This window comes from Symsagittifera roscoffensis, chromosome 2, assembly GCF_963678635.1.
Source record: "Symsagittifera roscoffensis chromosome 2, txSymRosc1.1, whole genome shotgun sequence".
NCBI classification, from domain to species: Eukaryota; Metazoa; Xenacoelomorpha; order Acoela; family Convolutidae; genus Symsagittifera; species Symsagittifera roscoffensis.
This window is the reverse complement of record NC_087063.1, coordinates 46,333,237-46,351,505: the sequence shown is the minus strand read 5'-3', so window position 1 is coordinate 46,351,505 and position 18,269 is coordinate 46,333,237. Positions and strand designations below refer to the sequence as shown.

Sequence of the window (18,269 nt, the reverse complement as noted above, 5' to 3'; positions counted from 1 at the left end):
GATATATCATAAAAAAACCGTTTAGTCCTGATTCGAACGACATTTTAAAAATTTCGAAAAAATTTTCCCAGTGTTGAGAAAAACCGGTCTGAATTTTTGATTTTTCGTCTTAGTTCGAGCGAATAAAGCAAGCGAGCAGGCTGGCTTACCACAACTTAATTAGGAGAAATTTAAAACTTAAGCCCTAAAAACTTAACTTTAAGCAATTACAAATAATTTTTGGAGTTTTTTAGCTCCATTCTGGGAACCGAAAATTTCAAAAAAAAAATTGGAAAAACTTTTTTTTATTTTAGTTTTTCTAGTCAATTATCTAAAACTGTTTGCGTCTGATTTGCCCGTATTACTATGAATGTCAAAAATGCCTAAAATATAGTTTTAAATCAGACTTTTTTATCACCCCACGCGGAAAAACTGATTTGAAAAAAGCTATCTGGTAGTTTTTTTAAAGACTATGGTCGGACACTGTGCTACTTGCACAGTAACCACCTATCCTTGTCTATCATTTTTCAATCATTTGAATAAAGCAGGAAAGATGTAAACACTGGATGCTTGCCTGTCAATGGCGCCTATGCTCCACATCTCTACACCCAAAAACCAAGACAAAATTAGTAAATTCTGAGATCAAAGAGAAACTATAACCAATTAAAAGGAACTTGCTATCGCAAGTACGAAGCAAAAAGTAAACACGCTGCTTTGAATAGATCGTTGAGCGTAAAATGTCTTCCTATAAAACTCAAAAAACAGATATTTAATGCAACCGTTAAGTTTAAAACGCTGACTTCAAAAAACATATTAAACGTTTCAACGTATTGGCATTTCTTTCGACATTTCAACAAAGGGACTTCTTAAGCATGTGACGTGAAACGCCAATTAAATAATAGATACTAAAACAAAAATTTGACAAATTTTTTTTACAAACGTCGAGTAATGAGCCAGAGACCATCTTTTACTCAGTCATTCAATGGATGGGCGCACGTGCCAGTTCCCAACCATTGAATATTGGAAGGAATTTTGTATTCGGGTGTGTTTTAGTTTTCCACGAAAAAATCAACTACCAAAAAAATTCATCGGAATGGACCGAGTGACATATCAATTTTGAGACCTTTCGGTGGTGATTGCAACCACATTCAAATTGTACAAAAAATTGCCCCAGCTTTGAGAAAAACTAGTTTAAAATTTTGACTTTTAGTTCTGTTTCGAGCAAGTAAAGCAATCGAGTTACGATCTATAAATGAAAATTCACTTTTATTTAGGCTTTTCGTCTGAAAAAAAAACTTATTTTTACAATCTATAAAACTAGTTTTGAATGCATAATTCAATGCTCCTTTGGCAACAAAGGGTTCATTAAACGCAGTTTTTTTTTACAAGGAGTCATTTTGAATAAACTTTCATATATCAAATTTCAAAAACAGAAAAGGGGGACTGGAAAAGAGCCATAAGTTCGAAATTTTTGTGCAAAAACAATAATAATAAAAAAGGGTTTTAACGACTCTTTTTATTTTTTGTTTGCAATTTTTTTGAAAACAAATGTTGTCTAATTCACTAAGTTAATATGCGTTTGTGTAGTTTTCAAATCACACCACGCATTTAAACCGACACTTAATCAAAGAAAAGAGATGGAAAAAATTTTCGCGTTTCTATGAATTTGGTCGGAACATTCCGTGCTACTTGCACAGCAGTCGGCTATCCTTGTTTAATCATTGACTTTAATTGAAAAAAGCTCATAAGCAATATAAGAATAGCTTCATTTTCCATCTCCAAAATAACTGGTACGTAATGCATTTATTCATTCGACTGCGCTTGCATTTACACGAGAGGAATAGTGCGTGTGAATCAATGCTTACCGCTAAAGCTGCTGTTAAAAACTGTCACCTATCGAGCAATTTTGCTTGTTAAGAAACTGTCGCTTCATGTTTGGCCGGCACTCAGACACCGGAATGTGGTTTCATAGTATGACGCCGCGCTCCACTATACTTGAATTCCATCGGTTGCTTAGATTTTCATCGTGGTACGCATAAAAAGCATAATTCTAGCTTCAGAACTCCTTTAAACTAGTCAAGATTATTTTAAAAATGTTTCATTTTATGCTCATTCCGTTATTTAAATCAAAATAGCAAAACAGAATATTTCTTCGAGTCCAAAAATCGACCCAACCAATAGCTAACAGTCTATGGCGAACTTAAAACGTTTACATGTCATTTTGTATCAAGCCAACTTGTTCCAGCCCAAATTGTCTGATTTAAACATGCCACCCATGACAACTCATCCGGATGAAAAAACGTTACCCCAAGAACAAAACTTGCCCCAGATTCTTTATTATCTTCGTAAGACATATTGTCGCCACAAACTTAATCAAAATTTTTGTTGAAAAATAAAGCTTGAAACAAAATGCGGATTCATTAAAATATATGCTGTATCAAAAATGAGTTCAAGGCATGCATGAACAAAAAAGCAGCATAATTTCAACGCAATTTTCATGTCGAGATAAAATTATGGAAAGAATGGTTGCTGATTTCGTAAGCTCCTTCAGCATAGATGCTATTGCACAACACTCTTAATCAAGCCGTCAAAAGTTCAAAACTTAGAGAAATGAACAGTTTTAACATAAAATTGATGAAACCGAAAACTGAAGGTACTGCCTCGCTCTTGAAACCCCCAATATTTGGTACCCAGTATGGGGAGCGGGATGAGGGAAACAGAAAAACTACTGCACAATTGGTCTCTATCGCTTCACAATATTTGTGGAAGCGTTAAGAGCAGCTCGTTCAAAGTCTAGAAGTATCCTTGATGGATGCACATTGTCGAAGACAGAAGAGATGACTTTCAGGAATTTTGAATAATTCTGTTCAGTTTTGTTGGCGTTAAAGCCTAAACACAAGGCCGGTAAAAGCCGCCAACTTGAATATGGTAGTATAAAGCTGGTGAAAATGCATCGGGCAAATTTTAAAGGTACCGTCGCAAAGAAAATTAAGAACTCGAAGGGCATGATGACCAAAATTTTAAATGCGCTCAGGATCCATTACTCCACTGTCATATGAAGAGAACTCAGTAAATTCCAATGGAATTAGAAAATGCCTGTCTTTAATGACTGGCATAGATGGGACCAAGTTCTGTTTCTGGAGGTTAAGAGTTCTGTTTATTCCTGCACGACTGGGCAAGAATAATTGAACTGCATTCTCAGCTATTAGTTGCTGGAGACAAGTGGCAATTATACTACTTTGGCAGGTACAATTTGCTGTTTGGCCGCAACTTAAAACATTTTCGATTAGAGCCTCTTCTCCTCAAAACGTGTCGTATCTTTTTTCAAAGTTGCAGGTCCTCAATTTGACCATCAAAGAATCAAGTGAAAGTGTTGAGTATGGGACAAAAGGGCATAGAACAAAATTTCATGCGGGGCAGGTGGGCAGAAGAAAAGATGCTATGGCCCTACATGCCAACGTGTCCTATACCCAATGGCCCTACATGGCAAGGGCGGCCATTTAGTCTGGACAAGTTGGCATAGGGCCATTTGTCCTGACACCCTTAAAATAAAACCAAAATGATTCCCTTAAACACATGCTGCATGACTATGCAGCAAAGAATATTGAAAAACTTCAGATGGGTTTCTTTAAGAAAAAAACCGGGCAGATAACAGGAGAGAACATGCGCTTGCTAATAAAACAAGACTGCTCGTATCAGGGCGAAGCCCTGAATGTTCCGACTGCCTTTTAAGGTTTATGGAGCAGCAGTAATAGCATAAAAAATTAAATGAAATAAAATAAAATGAAATTTTATTTTAATTTGAAATTTTTTTTAAAAATCATCCCCCCACACGCCATATAAAGTACAAAAAGATAGATTTCGTTCCTTGTAACAAATCAATTATGGCAAATAAGCTTCGTTCAACCAATTTGGAACAATTTATAAGACGGATTAAATCTCCGCTTACGCGTTAATAGCGCGAATGATATCGGGCGTTAATTGTCCCAAATTGGTCAAAATGGCAATCTTTAAACCCTCATAACTTTACGCAAAATGATCACAGGTGAAATATCTTTTCAAATTTAAGCTCAGGACAACAATGGCTTTCGAATGATATAAAAAATTCCGTCAAAAATGGCTAGTTAAAAAGTCGAAATTTGTCTGAAGAAAAAAAAAACCCACCCCGAGCACAAATATTCCGTTACTTCCGTATCGAAAGTCGGAACAACTAGTTATATCAGCAATTAATGTCAAATTACTATCTAATAAAATATATCCAGGTATTATATTCAAGGAAAACTTATTGTTATTTAGTACTGATAATTATTTAAGCAAATACTTTCGAGCTAAAAACATTTTCGAATCAGCTCTATCTTCAGAACTTTCAACATTTTCCGGAAAAGGTTCTGACCAACACCGTTATTATTCCAAAAAAATCAAAAAAAAACAAGTATTTGTCATACAACGAGTGGAAAGGAACGATGTTTTAAAAAAACTTCCCAGCGCTTTTTGAACTGTTTAGAAATTGGCGCCTGACGACGGTGCCAATCGCCAACTTTTGGATCTACTTAAAAATCCCTGCTCTATGGATGGCATTTAAGCGATGGGTGATTCAGTTCAAATCAACGAAACAAATCCCATCACCCCTCTGAATTAAAACAGTTCATTAGCACTAGAGCTTTTTAGTGCAAATTTGTATTGAGCTGCCTTCTGATTGGTCGAAAAAGCGCTGATTTAATATGCTTAACAATCCCCCTTTCTTGAAACAGACAATATTGTCAAGTGGCTCTCAGCATTTAAGCAATTAAAGAGCAAAATTTCACGTTGTTTAAGCTGTTATTCCAAATTAAGTTCATCTGTTCTGACACGAAAGCTGAAAAATACTGAACCATTTTTTCGATTGGTTTTGAAGAGATATAGACAACTGTCGTGACAACATTCCAAGCAACTTGTAGTAATCGGCTATTATTGTTTAAAAATTATATATGATTGTATTCGAATTAGTAAATTTTTATGACTGGATAACGTAAAGATGAGTGGTTTAGTTTCCTGACTTGCTTAATGATAAGTTTATGAATAACAATCTCAGATCGAATCAACCCAGCTTAAGAACTTTGGATCAATCTATATAACTTGTTTATTCTGCATGTTATAACCGACTGACACTGTCGGAGACTGTTTCAATAGATGAACCCGCCGGTGGATACATGGAGATATTGGAGTACGGAAACTCGGCCAGAGGATTGGTTTTGAAGAGATATAGACAACTGTCGTGACAACATTCCAAGCAACTTGTAGTAATCGGCTATTATTGTTTAAAAATTATATATGATTGTATTCGAATTAGTAAATTTTTATGACTGGATAACCGACTGACACTGTCGGAGACTGTTTCAATAGATGAACCCGCCGGTGGATACATGGAGATATTGGAGTACGGAAACTCGGCCAGACGATTGGTTTTGAAGAGATATAGACAACTGTCGTGACAACATTCCAAGCAACTTGTAGTAATCGGCTATTATTGTTTAAAAATTATATATTGTATTCGAATTAGTAAATTTTTATGACTGGATAACCGACTGACACTGTCGGAGACTGTTTCAATAGATGAACCCGCCGGTGGATACATGGAGATATTGGAGTACGGAAACTCGGCCAGACGATTGGTTTTGAAGAGATATAGACAACTGTCGTGACAACGTTCCAAGCAACTTGTAGTAATCGGCTATTATTGTTTAAAAATTATATATGATTGTATTCGAATTAGTAAATTTTTATGACTGGATAACCGACTGACACTGTCGGAGACTGTTTCAATAGATGAAACCGCCGGTGGATACATGGAGATATTGGAGTACGGAAACTCGGCCAGACGATTGGTTTTGAAGAGATATAGACACCTGTCGTGACAACATTCCAAGCAACTTGTAGTAATCGGCTATTATTGTTTAAAAATTATATATGATTGTATTCGAATTAGTAAATTTTTATGACTGGATAACGTAAAGATGAGTGGTTTAGTTTCCTGACTTGCTTAATGATAAGTTTATGAATAACAATCTCAGATCGAATCAACCCAGCTTAAGAACTTTGGATCAATCTATATAACTTGTTTATTCTGCATAAAATTCCAAAAACTAAAATCGACTTTTGCGATTTAATCACTTCGTTCAACACCGGCGAAGCAGAGCATCGCAACACTTGCGATACAACTCAAACACAGCATTGCAAGCCAACGAAAAAAATAAGACTACAAAAACAAAACAAAAAAAGTATATTTAGGGAAAAAATTTTCAGATAATGTGTTCAAGAAACAACAAACAGCATTGAGTAAGTCTTCAATTGTTTAAAGAGCGGCCGCTTAGTCACAAATATGTTCATTGAGCTAAAAACAGTCGCTCTAGGCCGATCATTGAGCCGAAAACAAAAAAAAACCATAAAAATTGTTGACATAAAAACTTTTAAGCAATAAAGTTTTAAGGCTTTGAACTTTTGCTAGACAAACTACCTGATTTGTTAATCAATCTTTTTGTCATTGAAGCAACAAAAATCAAGGTAACTAAGCCGATAAAACACACACCGTTAACATTTAGGCCGAATGAAGATTTTAATCGAAGCAAAAATAAAAGAATAAAATTTCATGAAGTTCAGGAACACGTCAAAAACACTTGCATCTACTTAAGGCACAGATAAAACCGCTTTACCTATAGACCAATTCTAATTGCGAAGCAGTCTCAAAGATGAAAAGGTTCACTAATAACGTAACTTCAATTTCAACTTGATGTACGAAAAGTTATTTACGGGCGGAAAGTCTGGTTCCTGATTATGAAACAGGCGAAAGCATAAAAAATGTGCCCTTGAAACTACGCAACCTAACTTGAAACTAGAAACAATCAATAAATTATAGTTGAAACTAGGGGCTCAGCTTAAGCTGGAGGTACCTGGTTGATATATTTTAGTACAATTTTAACTGATGAGGGATAAATCGCGTAGTTTTTGCAAAAATAAAAAAACCTTAGTTGTTTCTCTAGTAAACTAACAGAATAACCGCTAGTGTAGGGAAATACTTATGACCCATTCTTGCAGTGGATTTTTCCCTAAGCCTGTTCTTTTGATCTAACTCGTGACTGCGAAGCCTCTTGAAACGGTAAAATTCCAATTCCCTGCTCAAATTTTTCAGGGTAGTTTTCAAGAAAAAAATGCAAACTTTTGGAAGACGGCGAAAACTTCAGAATGTGGACGTTTCCAAAGACATAACATGATTTCTTACAAAAGTTAAGAAATCGACACTACTTCAGGAAAAATTTTAGCCACCTGTTTATTCGATTGCCATTCAAACATTCAAAGTCAAACATTCAAAAACCGGTCACAAAAATTGACTTTTCCGCATGTTTTTCCGACAAAACATTGGTTGTACAGGCTTGGGCAGCAAATAAACTCACAGCCTGTTTTTTAATGAACTATTAATTCGAGAAAAGCAGACTTTCTTCCAAAAAACGGAAGTTTCCAAAAAACGGTCAGTTTCCAAAAAACGGTCTAAAATTCAAAAACTTGACATATAATTGAACAAAAATTAAGTAGCACTACAAACGAACTAAGAATTACTTTTATTTGAAATTCAAAAAAATTGAGCATTTCAGCAAAGTTTGTAAGAAAAAGTTACAAGTCCATAAAAAGTACCTCAAAAAAAGTAAAAGGTAAACAAACCCTGCTCGTACTGTTTGCAAGCGGCGTTGTGTTAAGACAGGCAGTACTCGGATAATTTCAGTTCTTTAAGTTCAATGTGCTTGAAATATTTCGGCAAAAAGGTCAGTTTTGTGGCAATTTTGTTGGTCACATTTTTGATCTGAACAAAGTAATAACCCCGGGCCATTCCTCCCCTTAAAACTGCTACTGTTCACCACTTCTTGAACAAAATCAATTGCATCATTTGGCCAAACCTGTGATTTCCCCAACAACAGATATACTTTGAGCATGATGCTCTCATCTATGATGCTCAACGCGTAAGCGCGATTTATTTAAGCTTGCCGAAATATTTCGCTTTAACTATAAAGCGCTCAAATAATCTTGTCAAAAGGCAAAGTGATTGGTTCAAATAATCTTCCTGGCAGACTCAAATTACATTTTTCAGGTATTCGAGCATTTTAGGAGCCAAAGGGTACCCCTTTTGTACTATTTTGAAATATCCAGTTTTGGCTGCCTGACCCTTTGGCGCCAATATATACTAATTTTGAGGGGGTAGCTCGAGCCGAAAAAATGCAAAAAGGTGCCTGAACACGCTTTTTTTAACCCATAACTATGCCTCCGGAGCAGAAAATTTGGTAAAACAAGGTCTTTCTAGTGATTAGGGAGAGCTCGGAAAATTAATATGGTCAAGCTAAAAAAAAATTGAAAAGTTGACCAACATTTTTTGAAAAACCGCTTCTCCCTCTAGAAAATCCTGGATCCGCCTCCGGTTGAGAATCTTAAAAAATTACATGCTCAAATTATTTTACAATTGTTAGTCGCAAGCATAATCACCGCAGCTTGAGCAAAAACTTTTGATCGTCAGCAAACAAATTATAAAACAGTTCAATAAAACGAACACTTTCTAAATCGTCCTGATAAATAGGCATCGATTTTGGTTGAAAACAAAATGATCATTATTTCTGTGAGATAATGGGTAAAAACGGCTTTGCTGCATTTAAGCCTGTCTTTTTTAGCTCAATTGGAGCTTTGCTGACAAAAATAAATTTGAAAAACGTGCTTCATCAGTCAAGCCTAGAAACTATATATCAAAAGCTAGGAAAAGTGTGCCAATGATCAAATGTTTAGCAACAGTTGAAGCTGCACTTAGCAATCACAAGCTGAAAAGCTTGTCCCCAAAAAAACAAGCAAATACAGAATCCCGCTTTAAAAAACAGCTTCAAAAAGTAACTGAAAAACATTATTTAAGTCTTCCAGGGAAATTATTGGAGCCAATCAAATTGCCTCAACCTAATTGGAAAAGATTAATTGAGCTCTTTGAAGTGAAATAATATAGTCGACAACCTCAAATAAAACGCGCTGACGCGTGGAGCATCATAGACAAGACAAAAACACTAATCCAACAAATTGCTCATTTTCAAAGCTCTAAAAACGTCACGCAGAATCATCTCACGTTCAATATCTTCATAGCATTCAAGCAGGGGCGTTGATATCTCGAAAAGTGAATAAAAAAGTCCTTCAAAGGCAATTATTTCAATGAACTTTAACAAAAAAAGTTGAATTACGTAAAAATGAAATGACTGTATAAATTAACGCTGGCTCGTGTAAACAGAAAATATGTATCATAGAAACTGATGAACTTGAAAAAATCGAAAACGTGATCCTTTTTTAAAAATTTATAATCTCTGAGTTTGCGTTCGCAGCAATTGCGCCACATCGCTCAAATAGCATTGCAAGCTGGCGGATAGAAATGAGGAAGCTACAAATCCGAAAAAAACGAAGTCGAAAAAAAAATTATAAAAAAATGGTTAAACCTCAATTTTTGTTTGTCTCGATAGAAGATAATTAGGGCCCCAGCTAAAGATATAGGTTTGTTTTTGATATTCTTTGAATTTGATATACTGAAGCTGGATGAAATAGGTAATTTCTAAATGGACTTTGCCCACAAAAATATTGGAATGCAAGTAAAATTCAAGATAAAATAAAAAATCGCCGATTATACAGAAAAAAATTCTTCTCGCAACCAGCTTTTCGATTGAACTTTTCATCTCTGATTTGAAGGGTTTCAAAACTTTCTAATAAACAGTCAAAAGTTCTAAAACTTCTTCTGAAGTCCATATTTTTTTCTGCAAAAATCAGAACGTGGCCGCTTAAGTAGAGAAGATTCTAAAACCGCGTTTCTCGATTGAACACTTAACCATAGAATTTGCACGGCAGTTTTCGAGTAAAGTCAAAAAAATTCCAAAAAACAGTCTAAGTTTCAAAAATGCTACGAAATTTTTGAGGGCCTTTACTTTTTTCTTTAAATAAATTGCCAAATATAAAGCTAGGCTTTTAACAACCTGTTGTTCCGGTTAAACCATGCTATCAAATTTGGCAGGAAAGTTAGAGTTAAGTAATTCATTAAGACGGTCAAAAATCAAAAATTTGACTTTTCCAAGGGCCGTAAATATTTGTGTAAAAAATTGGGCTTAGATGCGTATGGAAAGGAGCTTCCCACAACACTTTCTTTGGAACCCAAAATCTCAGATAGAAGAGGATAGTTTTCGAGAAAATTCGAAAAACTAAACACAGGCGAAGCTATGCTTCGCATCACTTGCGGTACAAAATAAGAAAGCCGCTAAGTAGGAAAAAAACGAAAATGTCAAAAAAATTAGATCTATCCAAATAAATCAGGGTACTTTTGAAAGAAAACTTGCCAAGGCAATAGAATGCGAAATTAGCATCGGAAGAAAATTTACCAAGCGGTTACAATGCCTAAAAAACCTTGCCAGAAACCCTTTGAGACGAAAAAAAATCAAGAGACGTTTGGCTAATAAATAGTTAACAAGTACCCCTCCAAAAATCAATCAAAAGACACAACCAACAATTTTAAATGCTCCTCATGAAACAATATGAAGACACTAAGCCGATATAATATAGGCCGAAACCAATTATGAAGAAAACAAAGGAAATTAAAAGAAGGCCAAAAAAATTAAGTCCCCCTCACCCTCAAAACAGACAGGTACATACAATTTTTTTTCGCTAGTCGACAGGCAAAGAATTAGGCCATTAAGACGATATAACATAAGACGGAACCAATTACGCCAAAAAAAAGAAAAAAAAACAAATGCGAAAAAAACTGTCATGAAAAATCTGGACTATAATTTCTAACAAGATTTCAGCAAATTGGGCGATCCAGAGGTGAGCCTACAAACTATGTTTCACTATAAACCAATCAAAATTAGGTCACTTGGCCGATAAAATATAAGTCAAAATCATTTGGGCCAAGCACAAAATTAGGCAAAAAAGTATATACAAGTCAGGAAATTACAAACAGCTGAAGTAAATCAATTCACTAAGAGCAGCTACAAAAAAATTGCGCATAGCAAAAAAAATCTACGATGTGGCAACTAAGCTGATGAAACATAATCGAACAAACAATAAGCCGACAGTTTTGTTTAAACGGAATATTTCCCGTTTGAAAAAAAAACAGGTCCTGGTCAGATTCGTACCCAGGACCTTTGGAGTACCAGGCGAAATCGTTACCTCCGGGCTAAGTGGGCTGGGAACGCCAAGAATTTAAAATAATTATGAAAAAAGCTACCACTAGAGATGAGTCCAAAAGTACACTAGAGATGAGCCCTGTGAACATGTTATTTCGGGAAAAAAGTCTAGTACCCGATTGCAATACTTGCTTTTCGCAAGGGAAAGAAAACGTTGAAAAAACTAAACATACAAACGTATGCCTCGAAAGATGATCATTTTGAACAAAACAGTAGCGAAACATACTGCCCAAGGTTCAAAGAGCACTGAAAAAAATTATGGAGCAGTAACTAGGCAGACAAAATTTTGGTAGATGTTCCATGAAAAATGTCTTGGAAAGAATTGTAGGTTTTTTTTTAATTTGAGACTAAAAGTTTCATACAGAGGCAAAGCTGCGCTTCGCAAACACTTGCGAGAACACGACAAAAAAGCAGCTCTATCAAGTGACAACAGAAAAAGTAGCAATAAGCTTCGAATTAGCAAAAACTCGGCTACGTGTCGGACTCGAATCTACGACCTAGCAAATTAGAGTCTCACACACTAACCACGCAGCCACAGATGCTTAAAATCCCCCAAAACTAACCACCAATAACGCAGCTACATATGCTAATAAATTGCCAATTCCATGCAGTAAAACTAGCACCAAATACAAAAGACACAATTTTGCATGTAATAAATCGCTAAGTATAAAGCCACATTATGTATAACTGATGCATTTTAAAAATTTGCGAGACGCATTGAGTTAGAAAATTTCTGAAATCGAGTTTTTATTATTTTTGTGTTGTTTGAAAAAGTAGCTTTTTTCGGTTTATTTGATGAATTAAAAATGCGTCAACTGTGTTAACTTATTACGATTCGAATGTCACAGCACATACTATCAATAAGCTGTAAAGGTGCCCCAAAAGTGGTACCAATATTTGCCACTTAGGTTGGAAAAAAGAAAGTTCATACTAGTAAACTTTTCTTTGCTAGTGTAATAACGACCAATCTGAGGCAACTAAGCCGATATAGCAGCATTTGCCAAAATCATTGCATGCAAAAAACCTTGTGGGAAAACTAATAAAATTAAAACTACACAAAATCATGTAACACAAATAACTGCTTCTGTACAAATGTTAAAAAAGGAACTCTACATAGAGCACTCAAGCAAAATCCATGATTGGGAAAGTAAGCCGATAAAAAACAAGCAAACAAACTATAGCCCGACTCGTCTATTTCCCAGAAAAAATATAAAGATACAAAAAATAAGGTCCAACCGAGACTGGTATCCGGTAACTAAGGCTCCCAAGGCACGCACTTGATTACCTCTAGAACAAATAGAAATGGCTTTTAAGCTATTGAGGTTTAACTATATAGCAAGGTCAAATTCTTACACAATTGTAAGAAATGTAGTTTAAGGGAAATGTCTAGTTCCCGATTACAGGTCGCTAGTTCTCGCAACTGAAATCACCTCAAAACTCTTTCAAATTCAAGAAATTTAATTAATTGACAGTTTTTATTCTGACCATTTACAAAATGTGGAGGAACTTCGCATTCGGGTGTGGTTTAGTTTTTTCCACAAAAAATCACGTAACACAATAATTATCAGAATGGGCCGAGTTATATATTATATTAAAGCTCTTCTAATTGTGATTCGAACATTGAAAATTTTTTCTAAGTGATAAGAAAAACCGGTTTGAAGTTTCCAAAAAACGGTCAGTTTCCAAAAAACGGTCTAAAATTCAAAAACTTGACATATAATTGAACAAAAATTAAATAGCACTACAAACGAACTAAGAATTACTTTTATTTGAAATTCAAAAAAATTGAGCATTTCAGCAAAGTCCATAAAAAGTACCTCAAAAAAATAAAAGGTAAACAAACCCTGCTCGTACTGTTTGCAAGCGGCGTTGTGTTAAGACAGGCAGTACTCGGATAATTTCAGTTCTTTAAGTTCAATGTGCTTGAAATATGTCGGCAAAAAGGTCAGTTTTGTGGCAATTTTGTTGGTCACATTTTTGATTTGAACAAAGTGATAACCCCGGGCCATTCCTCCCCTTAAAGCTGCTACTGTTCACCACTTCTTGAACAAAATCAATTGCATCATTTGGCCAAACCTGTGATTTCCCCAACAACAGATATACTTTGAGCATGATGCTCTCATCTATGATGCTCAACGCGTAAGCGCGATTTATTTAAGCTTGCCGAAATATTTCGCTTAAACTATAAAGCGCTCAAATAATCTTTTCAAAAGGCAAAGTGATTGGTTCAAATAATCTTCCTGGCAGACTCAAATTACATTTTTCAGGTATTCGAGCATTTTAGGAGCCAAAGGGTACCCCTTTTGTACTATTTTGAAATATCCAGTTTTGGCTGCCTGACCCTTTGGCGCCAATATATACTAATTTTGAGGGGGTAGCTCGAGCCGAAAAAATGCAAAAAGGTGCCTGAACACGCTTTTTTTTAACCCATAACTATGCCTCCGGAGCAGAAAATTTGGTAAAACAAGGTCTTTCTAGTGATTAGGGAGAGCTCGGAAAATTAATACGGTCAAGCTAAAAAAAACTGAAAAGTTGACCACCATTTTTTGAAAAACCGCTTTTCCCTCTAGAAAATCCTGGATCCGCCTCCGGTTGAGAATCTTAAAAAATTACATGCTCAAATTATTTTACAATTGTTAGTCGCAAGCATAATCACCGCAGCTTGAGCAAAAACTTTTGATCGTCAGCAAACAAATTATAAAACAGTTCAATAAAACGAACACTTTCTAAATCGTCCTGATAAATAGGCATCGATTTTAGTTGAAACCAAAATGATCATTATTTCTGTGAGATAATGGGTTAAAACGGCTTTGCTGCATTTAAGCCTGTCTTTTTTAGCTCAATTGGAGCTTTGCTGACAAAAATAAATTTGAAAAACGTGCTTCATCAGTCAAGCCTAGAAACTATATATCAAAAGCTGGGAAAAGTGTGCCAATGATCAAATGTTTTGCAACAGTTGAAGCTGCACTTAGCAATCACAAGCTGAAAAGCTTGTCCCCAAAAAAAACAAGCAAATACAGAATCCCGCTTTAAAAAACAGCTTCAAAAAGTAACTGAAAAACATTATTTAAGTCTTCCAGGGAAATTATTGGAGCCTATCAAATTGCCTCAACCTAATTGGAAAAGATTAATTGAGCTCTTTGAAGTGAAATGATATAGTCGACAACCTCAAATAAAACGCGCTGACGCGTGGAGCATCATAGACAAGACAAAAACACTAATCCAACAAATTGCTCATTTTCAAAGCTCTAAAAACGTCACGCAGAATAATCTCACGTTCAATATCTTCATAGTATTCAAGCAGGGGCGTTGATATCTCGAAAAGTGAATAAAAAAGTCCTTCAAAGGCAATTATTTCAATGAATTATAACACAAAAAGTTGAATTACGTAAAAATGAAATGACTGTATAAATTAACGCTGGCTCGTGTAAACAGAAAATATGTATCATAGGAACTGATGAACTTGAAAAAATCGAAAACGTGATCCTTTTTTAAAAATTTATAATCTCTGAGTTTGCTTAACCACGTTATACACAGAAAGGAAGCGGCCCTTCGCAGCGTTTGCGCCACATCGCTCAAATAGCATTGCAAGCTGGCGGATAGAAATGAGGAAGCTACAAATCCGAAAAAAACGAAGTCGAAAAAAAAATTATAAAAAAATGGTTAAACCTCAATTTTTGTTTGTCTCGATAGAAGATAATTAGGGCCCCAGCTAAAGATAAAGGTTTGTTTTTGATATTCTTTGAATTTGATATACTGAAGCTGGATGAAATAGGTAATTTCTAAATGGACTTTGCCCACAAAAATATTGGAATGCAAGTAAAATTCAAGTTAAAATAAAAAATCGCCGATTATACAGAAAAAAATTCTCGCAACCAGCTTTTCGATTGAACTTTTCATCTCTGATTTGAAGGGTTTTAAATCTTTCTAATAAACAGTCAAAAGTTCTAAAATTTCTTCTGAAGTCCATATTTTTTTCTGCAAAAATCAGAACGTGGCCGCTTAAGTAGAGAAGATTCTAAAACCGCGTTTCTCGATTGAACACTTAACCATAGAATTTGCAGGGCAGTTTTCGAGTAAAGTCAAAAAAAATTCCAAAAAAGAGTCTAAGTTTCAAAAATGCTAAGAAATTTTTGAGGGCCTTTACTTTTTTCTTTAAATAAATTGCCAAATATAAAGCTAGGCTTTTAACAACCTGTTGTTCCGGTTAAACCATGCTATCAAATTTGGCAGGAAAGTTAGAGTTAAGTAATTCTTTAAGACGGTCAAAAATCAAAAATTTGACTTTTCCAAGGGCCGTAAATATTTGTGTAAAAAATTGGGCTTAGATGCGTATGGAAAGGAGCTTCCCACAACACTTTCTTTAGAACCCAAAATCTCAGATAGAAGAGGATAGTTTTCGAGAAAATTCGAAAAATTAAACACAGGCGAAGCTATGCTTCGCATCACTTGCGGTACAAAATAAGAAAGCCGCTAAGTAGGAAAAAACGAAAATGTCAAAAAAATTAGATCTATCCAAATAAATCAGGGTACTTTTAAAAGAAAACTTGCCAAGGCAATAGAATGCGAAATTAGCATCGGAAGAAAATTTACCAAGCGGTTACAATGCCTAAAAAACCTTGCCAGAAACCCTTTGAGACAAAAAAATCAAGGGACGTTTGGCTAATAAATAGTTAACAAGTACCCCTCAAAAAATCACTCAAAAGACACAACCAACAATTTTAAATGCTCCTCATGAAACAATATGAAGACACTAAGCCGATATAATATAGGCCGAAACCAATTATGAAGAAAACAAAGGAAATTAAAAGAAGGCCAAAAAAATTAAGTCCCCCTCACCCTCAAAACAGACTGGTACATACAATTTTTTTTTCGCTAGTCGACAGGCAAAGAATGAGGCCATTAAGACGATATAACATAAGACGGAACCAATTACGCCAAAAAAAAAGAAAAAAAAAATGCGAAAAAAACTGTCATAAAAAATCTGGACTATAATTTCTAACAAGATTTCAGCAAATTGGGCGATCCAGAGGTGAGCCTACAAACTACGTTTCACTCTAAACCACTCAAAATTAGGTCACTTAGCCGATAAAATATAAGTCAAAATCATTTGGGCCAAGCACAAAATTAGGCAAAAAAGTATATACAAGTCAGGAAATTACAAACAGCTGAAGTAAATCAATTCACTAAGAGCAGCTACAAAAAAATTGCGCATAGCAAAAAAAATCTACGATGTGGCAACTAAGCTGATGAAACATAATCGAACAAACAATAAGCCGACAGTTTTGTTTAAACGGAATATTTCCCGTTTGAAAAAAAAAACAGGTCCTGGTCAGATTCGTACCCAGGACCTTTGGAGTACCAGGCGAAATCGTTACCTCCGGGCTAAGTGGGCTGGGAACGCCAAGAATTTAAAATAATTATGAAAAAAGCTACCACTAGAGATGAGTCCAAAAGTACACTAGAGATGAGCCCTGTGAACATGTTATTTCGGGAAAAAAGTCTAGTACCTGATTGCAATACTTGCTTTTCGCAAGGGAAAGAAAACGTTGAAAAAACTAAACATACAAACGTATGCCTCGAAAGATGATCATTTTAAACGAAACAGTAGCGAAACATACTGCCCGACGTTCAAAGAGCACTGAAAAAAAATTATGGAGCAGTAACTAGGCAGACAAAATTTTGGTAGATGTTCCATGAAAAATGTCTTGGAAAGAATTGTAGGTTTTTTTTAAATTTGAGACTAAAAGTTTCATACAGAGGCAAAGCTGCGCTTCGCAAACACTTGCGAGAACACGACAAAAAAGCAGCTCTATCAAGTGACAACAGAAAAAGTAGCAATAAGCCTCGAATTAGCAAAAACTCGGCTACGTGTCGGACTCGAATCTACGACCTAGCAAATTAGAGTCTCACACACTAACCACGCAGCCACAGATGCTTAAAATCCCCCAAAACTAACCACCAATAACGCAGCTACATATGCTAATAAATTGCCAATTCCATGCAGTAAAACTAGCACCAAATACAAAAGACACAATTTTGCATGTAATAAATCGCTAAGTATAAAGCCACATTATGTATAACTGATGCATTTTAAAAATTTGCGAGACGCATTGAGTTAGAAAATTTCTGAAATCGAGTTTTTATTATTTTTGTGTTGTTTGAAAAAGTAGCTTTTTTCGGTTTATTTGATGAATTAAAAATGCGTCAACTGTGTTAACTTATTACGATTCGAATCGTCACAGCACATACTATCAATAAGCTGTAAAGGTGCCCCAAAAGTGGTACCAATATTTGCCACTTAGGTTGGAAAAAAGAAAGTTCATACTAGTAAACTTTTCTTTGCTAGTGTAATAACGACCAATCTGAGGCAACTAAGCCGATATAGCAGCATTTGCCAAAATCATTGCATGCAAAAAACCTTGTAGGAAAACTAATAAAATTAAAACTACACAAAATCATGTAACACAAATAACTGCTTCTGTACAAATGTTAAAAAAGGAACTCTACATAGAGCACTCAAGCAAAATCCATGATTGGGAAAGTAAGCCGATAAAAAAACAAGCAAACAAACTATAGCCCGACTCGTCTATTTCCCAGAAAAAAATATAAAGATACAAAAAACAAGGTCCAACCGAGACTGGTATCCGGTAACTAAGGCTCCCAAGGCACGCACTTGATTACCTCTAGAACAAATAGAAATGGCTTTTAAGCTATTGAGGTTTAACTATATAGCAAGGTCAAATTCTTACACAATTGTAAGAAATGTAGTTTAAGGGAAATGTCTAGTTCCCGATTACAGGTCGCTAGTTCTCGCAACTGAAATTACCTCAAAACTCTTTCAAATTCAAGAAATTTAATTACTTGACAGTTTTTATTCTGACCATTTACAAAATGTGGAGGAACTTCGCATTCGGGTGTGTTTTAGTTTTTTTCCACAAAAAATCACGTACCACAATAATTATCAAAATGGGCCGAGTTATATATTATATTAAAGCTCTTCTAATTGTGATTCGAACATTGAAAATTTTTTCTAAGTGATAAGAAAAACCGGTTTGAAATTTTTGATTTTTG

The 18,269-nt window shown here is 35.2% G+C and overlaps 1 protein-coding gene across 1 annotated transcript in view; it reads right to left on the bottom strand.

The window, feature by feature from the left end:
* Nucleotides 1-18,269, bottom strand: part of LOC134840748 (COP9 signalosome complex subunit 2-like) — a 545,309-nt gene that overhangs the window by 10,614 nt on the left and 516,426 nt on the right. The window lies entirely within an intron of this gene.